This window comes from Pongo pygmaeus, chromosome 7, assembly GCF_028885625.2.
Source record: "Pongo pygmaeus isolate AG05252 chromosome 7, NHGRI_mPonPyg2-v2.0_pri, whole genome shotgun sequence".
NCBI lineage: Eukaryota > Metazoa > Chordata > Mammalia > Primates > Hominidae > Pongo > Pongo pygmaeus.
Window position 1 is genome coordinate 68,920,855 of NC_072380.2, and position 16,080 is coordinate 68,936,934.

Genomic DNA, 16,080 nt, shown 5'->3' on the forward strand with positions numbered 1-16,080 from the left:
GTCATCCCCCTAGTCACCAGCCTGATGCCCTTGTGACTGTCAACAAGTTCATCACTCTGGGAAGGTAGATTTACACTGGCAGGAGCTGTGATCATCCTTATGCTACCACCTTACAGTCAGAAGGAAGTTACAGTGACTGAGCCACTGCTCAGCTTTGGGGGAGTACATGGTACAGGAGTGGGCATTTCAGACGGAGTGAGCATAGTCAGCCTCACAGGAGCTTCTAAACTGGTAAACGTGAGAAACTCCTTTGGCAAGGGGCAGGCTGCAGATGACTGTTTAAACAAGCCTCAAGGGAGGCTGAAACACTTAAGAATTGAGAGTCGTTTCAGGGAGGGAAAAAGCACATCCTGACAGACAAGGCTGACCTGTTTCAGGGTCTCACCCTTGGATGGCTCAGAGATGCTCTACTGCCAGCAAGCACTGAGAAATCTGATCAAGGCTGCGGAGTGCTCCAGACACTGGCGATATAGCCAGGGAGTCAGTGCTACGCACTAGAGAGCAAGAACTTGGAGTAAGTTGGAAGAATATGACATTAAAATATAACAAGGGTTTTAGAGAGGCAATAGAGATTCACGGAAAAATTTCAGGGTCTGATGTGGGGAATTACACACATCTTGGAGCTGTGTGTCCTTCTCTTTGGCAGAAGGCTGAGAGTGGTCACTGAACAGTTATCCATGAAGTCACAGTTCTCCAGGAGGGTCCCCACCAGCTTTTCCACATGCTGTGCCTTCTATCAGGAAGATTCTCTAGCCCACTGCGTCCTCCTTCTCCTGTTTGTGAAAAATACCTACTCATCTTTCACACTAAGCTCAAGAGCCCCTCTCCTCCTCCCCAGGAAGGATGATCCCTCCTTCTTTGGTGTACCCCAGTACCCCATATGTGTCTCTGGTTGAAGCTGGTATACTTTATGGCACCTTTTCATTTCCAGGTAGAATTCCTCTGGTAAATTCCAGCCCTTAAAGGACACGGACCATGTCTTACTATCTGATTCCTCAGCCCCTGCCCCAGTGCTTGGTATAAAAGAGGTACTTGGCGAATGGTGGGTGGCCACCATCCTCCACCCCCTGTTCCCACCACCTCCAGAAGAATAGAGTGCAATGTGGGAGCCAGGACCAGGGCTGTGAGAGCTGGGGACCTAGAGCAGTTCTGGATTTCTGGGATGGATTGGGAGGAAACTGGAGAACTCTAGAGGAGGCAGGAAGCCAGAGTGACCGTGTGGGAAGCCAGCACCCACCCAGCCAGCCCTGTGACTGTGGAAAGGACCCCTGAGAGAGGGAGTGGCCAGAGTAAACAACTGCTTCAGAGCCCAGAGAGGGAAACGGCTGGGAAGAAGGAGGTGGAACCAACTTCTTGGTGCAAAAGGCTGCTAAAGGCCTACCTTTTTTTTTTTTCACTTTCCTGGATCAAAGAGAAGCTCTTGAGTTAGGAAAGGTGACTGACTGAGTCAGGAACACTAGTCACCATGAATGCTTCCCTCATCCTGCCTGAAATCCCATGAATCAGAACACCAGGAGATTTAGATGGTTGTGCAATGCAGTGCCTTGATGTTCTGGTGGTGAATGGGGTGGATGCACAGGTTCCATTCCTGGGGGTCAGGGCCAGGGATGGGGGGAAGCATTGTGTGGGAGGGCTCTTATTCCAGGGATATCACAGTCCAAGTCCAACACCAGCAGACAGAGCTTGGGTGTGCCGGCCCCAATTTGTGCACCTCCCCGGTTTTCTCCAACTGGTTTTCTGCTCTGTGTTGGAGATGGTCCCCTAGATGCTAGGAGATGGCCTGGCACCAGCCCCATTCTCGTCATTCTTGTAAGTTCCATATGCAACCCCCAATTACCATGAGGGTGGCTGGGCCCCATCACCAGGGGGAGGTCTGTGTCCCCTCCTGCCACCTGCTATGGCCACAGTCCTGAGCTGGCATCACACGCCTCCATCCCTAGCACTGCAGCTTTAGGATCCGGCTGGGACCCAGGGACCATGGGGGAAGCAAATGTGGCCAGAAGCAAGTGGAAGCCTATAGATAGCTTTTACCCTTTTCCTTCTGCCTTTCTCTCCAACATGTAATGTTCGAAAATGCAGCAGCCTCAGCCTCTCTGAAGATATCCTGGGAGACCTGGTAGCCAGCTTGGGAACACACTTTCTTATATTTACTCTCTCCCTTTCTAGGTCTCACCCTATATTTGCTCTGACACCCGCTTCCCTGGAATTTTGTTCCCCAGCAGTGTTAGCTGTAAGCTTGCATCTCAGGCCTTTGTCTAGCGCCTGCAAGTTCAGAGACCCTGGGAGCCAGGACAAGGAGGGTCTAATAATCAAAGAAAGTACCATGGAAGAAAAGGCAAGATAGATTCTAATATTCCAAAAATAAATGGCTTGGGCTCGCCTGGACCCTTATTCTCCAGAGGCCACATGAGACAAGTTACCTGCCTTCAGGCTGCTCCCAGTGGTATCTGGGAACAGGCCCCTGCGTGTGCCATGGTTCCAGAACCTGGTGCTAGAGAAACTCATGCTGAGAAGAGGGAGAGAGAGCTGAGTGCTCTGCTCCAGGGGCATGAGGACATGAGGAGCGGGGCTCCTCCGGAAGACAGGCACAGAACTTGGCTCTTCTACCAGAATCATCTCAAGAATCTCTTTTCTTTCTGTGCTGCCTGAGCTGAATGGAAGGCCAACATGGGGAATGCAGCCGGCTCTGTGGGGGCCAGGGAGGGAGAGTCCCCACTGGTGAGGAACCCAGCAGATCTGGAGGCTCACCCAGCCCTGCTACCTGAAGACCTCGGGCACATTAGTCAACATTTTAAGCTTTAGTTTACTCATCTATCCAATGGAAGAGATGTTCAGAGAAATTATGAAAGACTGAAATGGGCAGAAGAGATTCCTGGGAGTATTTTCAATGGAGGGCCAGGCGTTAGCTGTCCCGAGAACCCTCCTGGCCTTTTAGATTCTGTAGATCATCTTTGGTGATCTCTGAGGAGGTTATTTTACAACTTGCTGGAGATAAAAGCTAATTTATAGAAAAGTGATAGAGATGCAACTATGTCATATTATTCTTTTTTAGGGCAATACAAATCATACCTGTCTGATTGAAAATATAAGTCTCTACAAGTTAAATTCAAATTTGAACTAGTTTTACATTTTATCAGTTCCCTTATTAATGAATGAGCTAAATAAAATCTTTGCTGCATGTTCATTTTATATGAGTCATGATCTTACCGTTTTGAAAATTATCCTTTATAATGATATCAATTGAAAAGGGATGTCTCAGAATTAACTGAGATCACTTATATGAGGTGTCTAACACTGAAACACTAAAATACAGGTCAGGTAAAGTTTATTTTGAAGTAAAAGATAATAGCAGAAAGGAAAGAAAAGGAGAAATTTACAGCTGAGCTGTGTGTGAGATTTAACTGCATAATCTCATTTAATATTGACACAACCCTGTGTGCTAGTTTTTAAAACCTCGTATCACAGATTAAGGCCCAGGCTTCTACGTGCTTGGGAACTTGATCCAGACCAAAATGGTGGGGCATAGAGCTAAAATGGAAATCCAGGTCTGTCTGACTCCAAAAGCCCATGCAAACCCCCACCAAACTCTGGCACAGGCCAAGAATCAGCAACATAGTGTTGTGGGGAGGACATCTCCATGCATCACAGTGGGTGCTACAGGTGGGGAGACAGAGGACAGCTGAGAACCCTGGGCACCCAGAAGGGGCACCAGAAGGAACAAGGGGAAGAAGAAAGCTGGCAAAACTGAGGACTTCCAGCCTTTGGCTGGCACAGGCTGTGCTCCCAACTGCATTCTTCCTACTCTTCTACCCCATAGAAAGCTGAGTTCAAGGAAATTCAAGTTCACACTAACTTTATACCTTTATCGAAGCAGGGACATTAACATTTTCAAAGACCTAAAAGTCACTCTTCTAGGCCATGGGCAATGTCAGTGACGAGATAGTACTGAGGACCCCTGACTCCTAGGATCATGTACCTACCCCCAAACCACATTCCTCTGAAGGCACTAGAGAGCCATTATTCATCAGAGTGGTGAACTCTCTGAGAGTCATTTATAATACCATTCATCAAACCACTGGCCAATGTGTCAAGACTCTTAAAAGGCTGAATATTTCCCTGTTTGTTTTTCAGTGTAAAAATAGATAAGAATGCACAGTTGGTGGTTAGGGAAAAGTTAAGACTGAGGATATATTAGCACATTTTAATTGTTTCACTATTATTTTTATTGGCAAAGAAAGCGAGGGCCACAAAAAAGCACAACCAGGAAACACCTGTGGGAGCTCTGTTGTGTGCCAGTCTGCTTAAATGGATCTGCTATGGGCTTTCTGGTTATGCTCCACATCTAGCTATGCACATCCTTGATATCTCAACAAAACCAATGTCTGCCTCAGATTCTGTGGGCCTTTTCAGTGATTTTTCAGTTTATTCTAATGTATCCTCTTTCCAGGGTAGTATATGGTCCCAAGTGCTCATTCAAATTATCATTGCAATATTTTAAATTACTATTTCTCTTCCTTACCTTATACTCTGACTAGTGATTTGGAAATACATAGGATTTTTTTTCAAAGAAAAAATATTCTGGGTATGTTCTTGGTAAGTGAGAACAAAATGTCAAGCTTTCAAAATGAAAGTAGATTTCCTAAATTACAAAACAAGGGACATTTCCAAAGGACCATTTCTCTTCTCCTGACCTAATGGAGGTCATTTCAGTTAAAGCCCTTTGAGGATGAAGTGACTACATTTTTATCCAACTGCACACCCAGGAGTCAGGGAAGGGAGCCTCTTCTCCTTCCTTAACAGGTTTTTGGGCAACTAATCTAATCTCTTATATAAAACAGACTCAAGCCTTATTGGAAGCTACACCAAATATCCTTCGAATGATTGTGAAGATAACAGTAGATTATGCTTCCTGATGAAGTACAGTAATAATTGCTTAACTTCCTAGAATTCGTGTCCTCACATTTTTCCTGAAGGATATACAGCATACAAAATACAAAAATCATGAATAATAATAAATTCCTAATAATCAAATAGAAATTTCTCCTAATTTGACTCCTTAAATTGACTTGAACTTTATATACTACCATAAGAAAAATGCAACCCACTTGATATTAGTAATAAAATTTTTGGCAAAATTTTACTGTCATTGAGTCACTTGACATTTGTCCAATCAGTTAAAGTAACCACATTATTTAAAAATCCATTGTTGGAGATAAAATTTATAAGGACAGCATGGTCATTAAAAGAGGTCATTTTCTGGTGTTTAGTCTTGACTAAATCTACTAAACTTACTGAGTGAACCACTTAAAATGACCAAAAGAGACAAGCAATATTCATTTTGCCAACTATTGGCTGGTTGATTGTAAAATAGGAACTCATTAAAAGATGTGTATAGTGATCTATATACATCTGCTCCTTTTAGTCTCTACATAGAGAGAAATTGCTTATCACTTGGCCCAAACCAGGAATAAGAACGATTTTCCATATGGTGGGCAAATGATCCATAGTAAAATAATAACAATAATATCAACTGTTACATAGATCATGCCTTATATTAAATATTAGTTGTTTCTGGATACATACTAGTAGCAATAATATTATCTACTAACCTTATAATCAATATAGCTTAATAAATTATAATAAGACAGTTCCGTAATCATAAACTAGGAATGAATACATGAACAGTGCTGCTAAAATCCTGCATTTTTATTTATAGTAAATCCTCTGTAAATAAGGACTGGGTCAATCTCAACTCTAGACTGTGAATTCCCTCCCCAGAACTGAAGTAACAAAACATTTTGGGAATAGTAGAGGATCTTTGTTTATTTTTAAGGAAATACTAACTTCTTTGAGGATACACAATTTCTTACAAATTCTGGCAGTACATTCCAGAATGCTCTGATGTTAGGATATCTCTTTATGACAAAGGGCACATCTCTTCTCCTTAGTCCTTTATCCCAAGGTAAGGATGTCGGGATGTCATTATACACCTTGTTCTGTGACGGCTTCAATGTGGGTTGTATTCAGTGGTGCTCAAGCACAGCTGCTGGGCTTCCCTAAGCATGAAACTTGCTTGACTGTCTGCCTGTATCCAGCAATAGAAAAAAACACCTCATTCTCCTTTTCCTGCCATCCACAACAAATATCAACAGATGATTCTGCAAATTGTACCAAGAGAACTTGTAACTTGTCCCTGAGTTTAACAGATGTTCACTGATGGCATAAAGAATGGAAGCACATGTTGGGTCAACAGCTACTCTGGTGCCTCATCCCAGGCACAACTTCATAGGACTTTTTTCCATATTCTTCTCTTTGTCTGGGTGTCCCAGTTTTGTTTTAACCGTTATAATTTGACGGGAACCCAGAAGAGACTACAGCAAAGACTACAACAAAACTAACCTATATTGTCAGGTTTTGTCCTAGAGAGTTACATGTATAGATACATTTGTTGCCTCTACAAAGAGACTAGTTGTTTCACTGCTATGAAATGTAATTCTGCAACTAACACCATGTTAACTTAGCTACTAGAGAACTGTGAATGGAGACTTGATATATACAAATGGGGTGCCCCTGGTCAGTGAGTTCTAAGAATAAAGGGTGATACTGGATGGAAATGTTCTCTCAAAGAAATTATCCTGTACTTTCAGGCTTATTAAATCTGTTTTGCTTTAAGATGATTATGATTAAAAATTTAAAAAATAGGATATATCCAGAATATACTTTTCAATTACATTCTTGCAAGAACTAAGTTAAAGCACCTATAAATGTGTTCTTTATTAAAAATGTAGTAAATTAAGAAGCAGCGTAGGAAAGTGGTAAATAATATGTGTTTTGCATCACACAGAACCTGGGTTTGTGCCCTGGCTTTGCTATGCACCAGCTTTTTGACCTGGCATAATTATTTAACCTAAGACTCAGATTCCTCACATGTGAAATAGCAAAAAGAAGAAAAAGAATACCTTTTTCATAGTTTTGATGTCTGGCAAAGAGTAGTTCTCAGTAAGTGTTTGTTGTTATATTTATTAAACATTTAACTAACATTCATTTATTTAAAAAACACTGACTGAGAATCTATTGTATACCAGATACTCTTCTAGAGGCTGAAGACACAATGGTGAAGGAGATAACAATTGCTATTATTTACTGAGGTTTGACCTTGTGCCTGGTATTGTGCTAAAAGTGTTTTACATGCATTAACACATTTCAAACTCACAACAGCTCATTGGTATGAATACTTGCATTTTTCAGATGAAAAAAACTGAGGAAAAAGCTAAATAGCAATAAGGGGTGGAGGCAAAGAAAGCCTGCAGCCTTCAACGTGGTACAAGTTCTAGTGCCTAAGCCAGGTAAGGAACAAGTGAACGAATAGGCAAATTCACAGACCGATGGTGGCTATGAACAAAATAAACCTCGGGATAAAGGACTAAGGAGAAGAGAATGGAAAGGGACTGGTGGAAGTGGAGGTCAGGGAGAAACTTAATGTTCATATGTAGCTCGTGCTTGCCACAGGGCTTTTACCTGTTCACACTGTTCCCTGCCCTAGAATGCTGTTCCTGCAGACCTCAGCCTGGCATTCTAGGGCAGGGAACAGTGTGAACAGGTAAAAGCCCTGTGGCAAGCACGAGCTACATATGAACATTAAGTTTCTCCCTGAATTTTCTCAAGGTCTCCGTGCCTGCCCTGTTCCCTGCCTCTTTTCCCTTTACCCCTCTATTTGGTTTTATCTCCTTCAAAGTCCTGCATTCTCTGCTCCTCTCATTGCCTTCTCTTGCTTAATTTCTTATCTATCCTGGAGGATGAGCATAAGACAAAAGGATGAGAGAAAAGGAATGGAGGGAAAGCAGAGAAGATGCTAAAGACAGACTTGGGCTATGACAAACTTCCATGGACGTTGCCTGCTGTCACACAATAGGTTGGCATTTATAAATCTAGAATTCATCTGTTTCATGTATACACAAAGTGACCCCCAAATGCAGAAGGAGCTGAGAAACCAAAGAATGACAAATTCAGTTTTTCAGCACAGGGTGATTTATTAAGGGTTACTTTCAGACAGAAGTTTGGTATTGGGTGGCCATAAGACAGATCTCCAAACTGCAAACCCCAAACACAGAACTTATATCTTAGGGAAAGTATATGCACTCTGGATGGAATTTGTAGGTGGCTGAGAGAATGCTGTGGGCATCACAGCCTGTGACCTATGCAATAGCAGCAAGGGTTGTTTTGGAATAAAGGCAAAACTTACAGTGAAAAGGTGTTTCTACATAAAGAGTAATATAGATAGTCGTTCTACCCCCACAGCTTCATTGCTTGAGTCTTATTCATTGGATCTGTACCTCTTTTTACGTGTTACAACTTATTATTTTGGCATATAGATGTAAATAGCAAATACATTTAAACGAATAGATAAGAGAAATGTGGCAATTGTTTTGAAAATCAGTAACTATAATTTCCCTCCTTGGACAGGTCCAAAGACAGTGCCTGTACATTGATTCTGAGCTGGGGGAGTCTCATTTCTTTTGATTCTGGGAACCCTTTTTCCCTATGTGAATAAGCATGAGCTACCCTCCTGTAGGGAGATGTCTTAGCCTCCAACTGCTCCTGCGTTACCAAGGGAGGTCCCAGGTCTCTATATGAGGCCATCCTGGACCCTCTAGCTGAGCTGCACCAGACCAAAAGCACCATTCAGAGAGAAAGTAGAATAGTGAGAAGTAATAAATGTTGGTTTTATGACACTAAGTTTGGGAATGGTTTGTTAGGGGGAAAAGCTAACTGAGAAAAGCAATAGCATTTTCTCTAGATAAAGTTCTTGAAAGCAAAGATACTGCCATATTCTAAGAAGTCATAGTCTTAAAACACTGCTTACCTTCTCACCAATGTAACCTGCTCATAATTTTAGTAATAAACTTTTGTAATTCTTGAGAATACAGAAGGGATGCTTATTAAATGTGAAGAGGACAGAAAATTGAGAATGACAGAATTAAGATTTTGGAAAGTCAACAAGTTGACATTTATTAATATAAAATACGGAGTTCTATATTTGGGTCTAAAATATCTACAACACAAATACAGCATGGCTTCCTATGTCTAGACTGAGGCATCTGTGGAAAAACATTTAGGGCAAATTCTCTTCCTTGATGAGGAGGAGATGAGGGAAAAAACACAGGGAAATACCAAGGTCACCAGTACAACATAATTGGGTATCATATTGGTTACAGTTGGCTTACTGTTCCCGTTCTCATAAATTTTGTAATTGCTGACATGTAAGAGGGGCCTATTTCTTGCTTATGTAACAGTGATGGAAAGGTAAGCAGATAGGGAGAGTTGTCCTCCTCCATACAGTCCTTGAGAAATCCAGGCTGACAGAGGTCTCCGGCCTTAGCATGAGGCTTTGACACCCCTTCGGGGTCTTCTCTATTTCGGTCATGCAGAGGGAGAAGGTGCATGAATAATTCGTATGAGAGATGTTCACATAGCTTTGCATATAGCAAGCATCACTCCCTCTCTCATTCCATGGGCTATAGAACTCAGTCATATGACACTCCAACTTTAAGGGAGGCTATAAACTCCAGTCTAGCTATGTGTTTTGAAAGAAAGGAACATGGAATTTGGTGAGCAGTCAGCCTTCTCCACCCCAACATCTCATAAGTGTGCACACCTGCCCACCATTCCTCTTCATCCTACTCTTCTGATGAACACACTCTTTACCTGCCCCCAACTTCCTCACCTTTCATGATCCACTGCCATTAATGACCCTGAGATTACTCAGGTGAGCTGCCGAGAAAAAAACTGCTAACATGCAATGCTAGATATGACTTCAAACAAACTAAAAATGTCATTCATGCCAATATGGTGTCCAGAAGGAGGGAGATGTAAGACTCACTCTTCATTGATTACCTCAAGCATGAAGTATTGCATTCAGTTGTTTGTATCACATGTACACAAGGTTAAGGGAGGACCCAAAACCATATAATGAGCAGGTAAAATAATTGAAGTTATTTAGGTAAGAACAAAGAAAGATCATTGGAGAAGCCATGCTTGTCTCTAAATGCATTTTTAGAAAAGCTTTTTCTCCCTTTAAAAAAAAAGAAAAAAGACACTTTTTCCACATTCCCACCACCCAAAGACAAGCACTGTTAACACAACTTTTTAAAAATAATTGCTTCAGGATTATTTTTGATGCATAATCTTTTAAAAATATTTTTGCATTTTTATCAATCTTTCTAATGTCTGTGTATTTGTCATTTATAAAAACATAAGCATTCACTCATGTTTTTAAAAACTCTTTATAAACACAATTTCCTTACAACACATACTGTTTCACTGTGAATATATATCACAGCCAATCACTTACCACTGAACATTTAGACTGCTCCCGAATTTCACTATTATAAATATTACTGGAATGCATATGTGTATGCAGAAAGAAGTCTTTCCCAATTCATTTAATTAAAGCACTATCTACAAGCATAAAGTTTTCTCATACATACTGCAAATTGCTTTTCAGTATTTTTCTCCCACTGGTAAATGGATAAGAATCCGCATTTCACCAAACTCTGTTAATACTTTAAAAATATTTTCTAGTAGAAAGGGAGAGGAAATTCATGTTTTGTTTAAGCTGCATTTCTTTGACTATTTGTGAGGTTGAACTGTTGTCCAAGGTTTTTTATCACTTATATGATCACATTCGTGAATTATTTTTTTTCATGTAATTTGGCCAACTGTCTACTTGGATTCCCAATGACTCCTTTATTGATTTGTATCATACAATTATAGCAACATTTTAGCATATCTGTCTAGTAATTTTTTCCAGTTTCTTTGCTTTTGTTATTATTCCTCATTATTTCTATAGAAGTTTTAAATTTTAATGCACTCAAAATTATTACATTCTTCCCTTTTCCACCAATGAGTTTTAGTCTTTGAAAGTTATTTCCACCTCAGAGAGTAAATAAATATAAACTGATATTTTTTCAAGCTTTCTAGAATGCTTTTTGTTGTTGTTCTACTGTTTGTTTTTACATTTAATTCATAAATTAAGCCGTAACAGTATTTTGGAAGTTCTGGGTAAAATAAGGCTTTAAAGTGATTTCCCCAAATAGTTATCTTTAAATATTTAAATGGATATCACGTGTGCAGATGTGTGTTGGCGAATTAAATTGGCTTTACATAGCTTAAAGAGAGAGAATTAGAACAACTTGATTAAGTTATAAATTGTTGGCCACATTAAAAAAAAGAACATTGTTAGTGGTGATAATATTTAAAATATTAGGCTGGGTGTGGTGGCTCACACCTGTAATCTCAGCACTTTGGGAGACCAAGGCAGGTGGATCACTTGAGGTCAGGAATTCAAGACTAGCCTGGCCAACATGGCAAAACCCTGTATCTACTAAAAACACACACAAAATATTAGCTGGATATGGTGGCGGGTGTCTGTAATCCCAGCTACTTGGGAGGCTGAGGCAGGAGAATCGTTTGAACCTGGGAGGTGGAGGTTGCAGTGAGCTGAGATCGCACCACTGCACTCCAGCCTGGGCAACAGAATGAGACTCTGTCTCAAAAACAAATCATTAATAAATAAATAAAATAAAATAAAATATTTAAAAACTGTTATGGTGTGTACTCCAAACATGCAGGTGGACACTAGCTGTAAAGAGCTGGTAATGGGCCAGGCACGGTGGCTCACGCCTATAATCCAAGCACTTTGGGAGGCCGAGGCGGGTGGATCTTGAGGTCAGGAGTTCAAGACCAGCCTGGCCAAGATAGTGAAACTTCATCTCTACTAAAAATACAAAAATTAGCCAGGCACAGTGGCAGGTGCCTGTAACCCCAGCTACTCAGGAGGCTGAGGCAGGAGACTCACTTGAAGCCAGGGGGCAGAGGTTGCAGTGAGCTGAGATCGTGCCGCTGCACTCCAGCCTGGGCGACAAAGCAAGACTCTGTCTCAAAAAAAAAAAAAAAAAAAAAAATAGATAAATAAATAAAAGCTGGTAACGACCTTCAGGTGTGACAGCCCTGGCTGAAACTGCCTGAATATGAACTAGGCCATCTTGGGGTTAAAGGCACACTGAGCATAAGCCTCAGTGAGCCCAAGAGAGGCCTCTTGCATAGGCCTAATTTTTTAATGCTTTTTTTACTTTTAATGCTCTCTTAGCTTGGTTAAAGGGTACTGTGTCAATGAAGGTATTCAATTAAAGTGTGGTAACCGACTAGGAGGATGCAGAAGGAATTCTGGCATTTTATTATGGAGCTGCACTATTGCAGAATCCTATTGTCAGATTCTTACAGCCATGGTGTATCCAACTGTGCTGGGACCCCTACATCCTCTCCTCAGCTGAGTAAGTGCTTGTGGAACTGCATATATGCTTATAAATTTCCCCAACCCAGTTCCCTTATGATATGGTGGTCTTTGCTTCTACTAACATCCCCACTGATGCCCAACATAAGGCAAACACAGCTTGTCTTGGTCATGGACTTTTGGAAAGCACGCAAGGAGCTGATTACCACCTTCTCCCACTCAACACGCACCATCACCCTACCTGAGATGGGGGAGGTAAGACAGATTTGCATTGGGGATGGAGAAGAGTCACTGGTTGGGGTTGGATTCTCCAAAACTGTGAGATTTATGTGGCTTATTCCCATAGATCATGGAAGCCCTAGTGTGGTGGGGACATTGTAAAAGGAAATATAATTATATGCTCTGACTGTCTCAGAGTCTGTAAGTTCTCTTGACCTTAAGGATAATCAAGAAGACACAAAACAGTCTCCAAATCATCCCCAGGCAATCTTTCAAGTGGCTGGGCAGTCCGACCACTTGGGCCTGAAGCTTTCCTTTACCCAGCCTAATAGCCAAGGGTTTTTTGGAGATAAACAAGTATGAGTAGAATTTGACAATACATAGAAAGAGAATTAACCTCCTCTGAATGTTATATCTATTAGGATGAATTAAAGACAGTCATTTTAATGAAGTATTCACATCAATGCAATTGAATGAAATCCCATATTAGGCAAGGGAAGGGGGTGATTAATTCAGGATCTTTAGTTGCAGAAAGAATTTTCTAGACTTACCAATATAATATTTCTAACTCATTTTTGAATTAGGGGGTCTGGGAAACCAGGTTTACATTAGTGATCAGAGGAGATTTCTCCAGGAATCTACATATAAAATTGGATACTTAATACAGAGACGCTAGCTTCCTTAAGAGTGCTTGAGGTATTTAACATGGTTGTCTTCTCGGAGTCAGAGTGAACCTCCTGAAACATATCTTTCTGCAAAAATGCTGGCTGAGTTAACCAGAGCAGGGCTTTCAGATTAAATGTCCACATTCTGACTGCTTTGGCAGTGTGTGGATGTGAGGTCTTGTAAGAGATTGAATAGTTATTTATTTATTTATTTTTATTTTTTGTTTTTCTTCATTTCTTCTAAAAAAATAAAAAAACGGGATACATCTGCAGAATGTGCAGGTTTGTTACATAGACATACATGTGCCATGGTGATGAGCTGCACCTATTGACCCATCCTCTAAGTTCCCTCCCTCACCCGCCACTCCCCAACAGGCCCTGGTGTATGTTGTTCCCCTCTCTGTGTCCATGTGTTCTCATTGTTCAACTCCCACTTACGAGTGAGAACATACGGTGTTTAGTTTTCTGTTCCTGTGTTAGTTTGCTGAGGATGATGGCTTCCAGCTTCATCCATGTCCCTGCAAAGGACATGATGACATGACCTCATTGCTTTGTTATGGTTGCATAGTATTCCATGGCATATATGTACCACATTTTCTTTATCCAGTTTATCATTGATGGGCATTTATGTTGGTTCCATGTCTTTGTTATTGTAAACAGTGCTGCAATAAACATACGTGTGCATGTGTCTTTATAGTAGAATGATTTATATTCCTTTGGGTATATACCCAGTAATGGGATTGCTGGGTCAAATGGTATTTCTGATTCTAGATCCTTGAGGAATTGCCATACTGTCTTCCACAATGGTTGAACTAATTTACATTCACATCAGCAGTGTAAAAGCATTCCTATTTCTCCACAGCCTCACCAGCATCTATTGTTTCTTGACTTTTTAATAATCACCATTCTGACTGGCATGAGATGGTATCTCGTTGTGGTTTTGATTTGCATTTCTCTGATAATCAGTGATGTTGAGCATTTTTTCATGTGTCTGTTGGCTGCATAAATGTCTTCTTTTGAGAAGTATCTGTTCATATTCCTTGTCCACTTTTTGATGGGGTTGTTTGTTTTTTTCTTGTAAATTAAAGTTTAAGTCCCTTGTAATTCTGGGTATTAGACCTTTGTCTGATGGGTAGATTGCAAAAATTTTCTCCCATTCCATAGGTTGCCTGTTCACTCTGATGATAATTTCTTTTGCTGTGCAGAAGCTCTTTAGTTTAATTAGATCCCATTTGTCAATTTTGGCTTTTGTTGCAATTGCTTTTGGCATTTTCATCATGAAGTCTTTGCCCATGCAGGTATGGTTCTTTAGGACCAATAAATTCCTTAAAGAAGATGTAGCTAAGAATCTCCAAAATGTAATCCATATCTATGCTTAAGGGGAGAGAGAAGAGTTGTGTCCTGTTGGTTCATGGGAAGCCCACATGCTTTCATGATGGAAAGGCTTGCAAGTCCATGCTGTTTCTGCCATCCCCAGCTTACATTTTTTTCAACTTCAGGGGCTTTCTTAGAGTTGAACAGGTAGAACAATATACCCCTCTGGCTGCCTCATTCCACTCCACCTTGAGGCTCTTATATTAGAGCTCTGAAAGCAGGAAATAATGATAAAGCTGCCACCTGGAAAGCTACTTTTGTCTCATGTGCAATGTAAAGCAAGCAGCTCTCGTTGCTTTCTTGTCTTTATGGCAAACGCCTTTCAAGAAGATATAGGAACATGCAAAATGCATGCTGGAAAATTACTTGGGGGCACTCGGTTCCACCCTCAGCATATCCTGAGCAGTGGCCACATTTATTTGTAGAAATTATGCTCAAATACAATGAAGACAAAAAGTCCTCGAAATATCACAGCCTTTATACTTGGGAGATAAACATCCACAAGCCAGCCCCAACTGCACCATACCAAGATAAGTATGGACCTGCAGGATAGCCTAGGCTGTGCTGCAGTGACAGACCAACAGAAATATCAAGTGTTTCAGCACATAAAGTTTTGCTTATTCAAAGTCTACTAGGAGCCCATTAGCTCTGTAGAACAGCTTCTTTTCAAGCAGTGACACAGGGATCCAGACTGACTTCACTGAGGCTGTCTCTTCTCAATGGTGGCCAAACCAATCAACATGGGAGGGTAAGTGGGAGCTGCAGGTTGCCTAGAAGCTTTATGGCACCTTAATGGCCAAGTTGAGGCATAGCTCACTCCTCCCACATCCCATGGGCCAGGACCAGTCACACGGTGCCAGCTAACTGTAAAGGAGACTAGGAAGTGGAGGGCAGCACCCTTTGTGTGATGAGCATTAAATGTCTCTGCTACAACCTTTTGCTAGGTCAGGGAAAACGAGAAGAGAGACTCTCGTTTAGGAACATCAGATTTAGTAATATTAGACATGGATGCACAATACTCATTCTGTGCAATACCAGATTATCCAGGAATACAAGACAGAAAAAAAGATGGAGCTGTTCCCATATCTATAGCTATAATTATGGCCTTTTGACACAAGCTTTCTAAGCTCAGTTACATTAATTTAGCTCTCTCATTATAAATGATGAATTTTATTGGTTGTCCTAATGTCCTTTATTCTTTGTAGAGGAGTTTAACAGTCATCAAAGCTGATTATAATGTACTTGTTAATGTTTTCAATTTAATTCAAGCATGAAGTGGGGTTTATGACATTTCTACAATAAATCTCACTGTTAATTCATTGTTTCTTCCATCCAACATCCTTGTTTTCCCTGTTAGATTTAATTAAAAATCCATTTGAAGCACATCTATAGCCTTACTAATATAATATTCAAAAGCTCTACACTACACCAGAAATGCATGAATCATCTCTCTACACTGCATCATTCTCTCATTGTAACTATGCTTTTTATTATTTAGCACTTAAAAATTCAGGGAGAAGGTTCATGAAG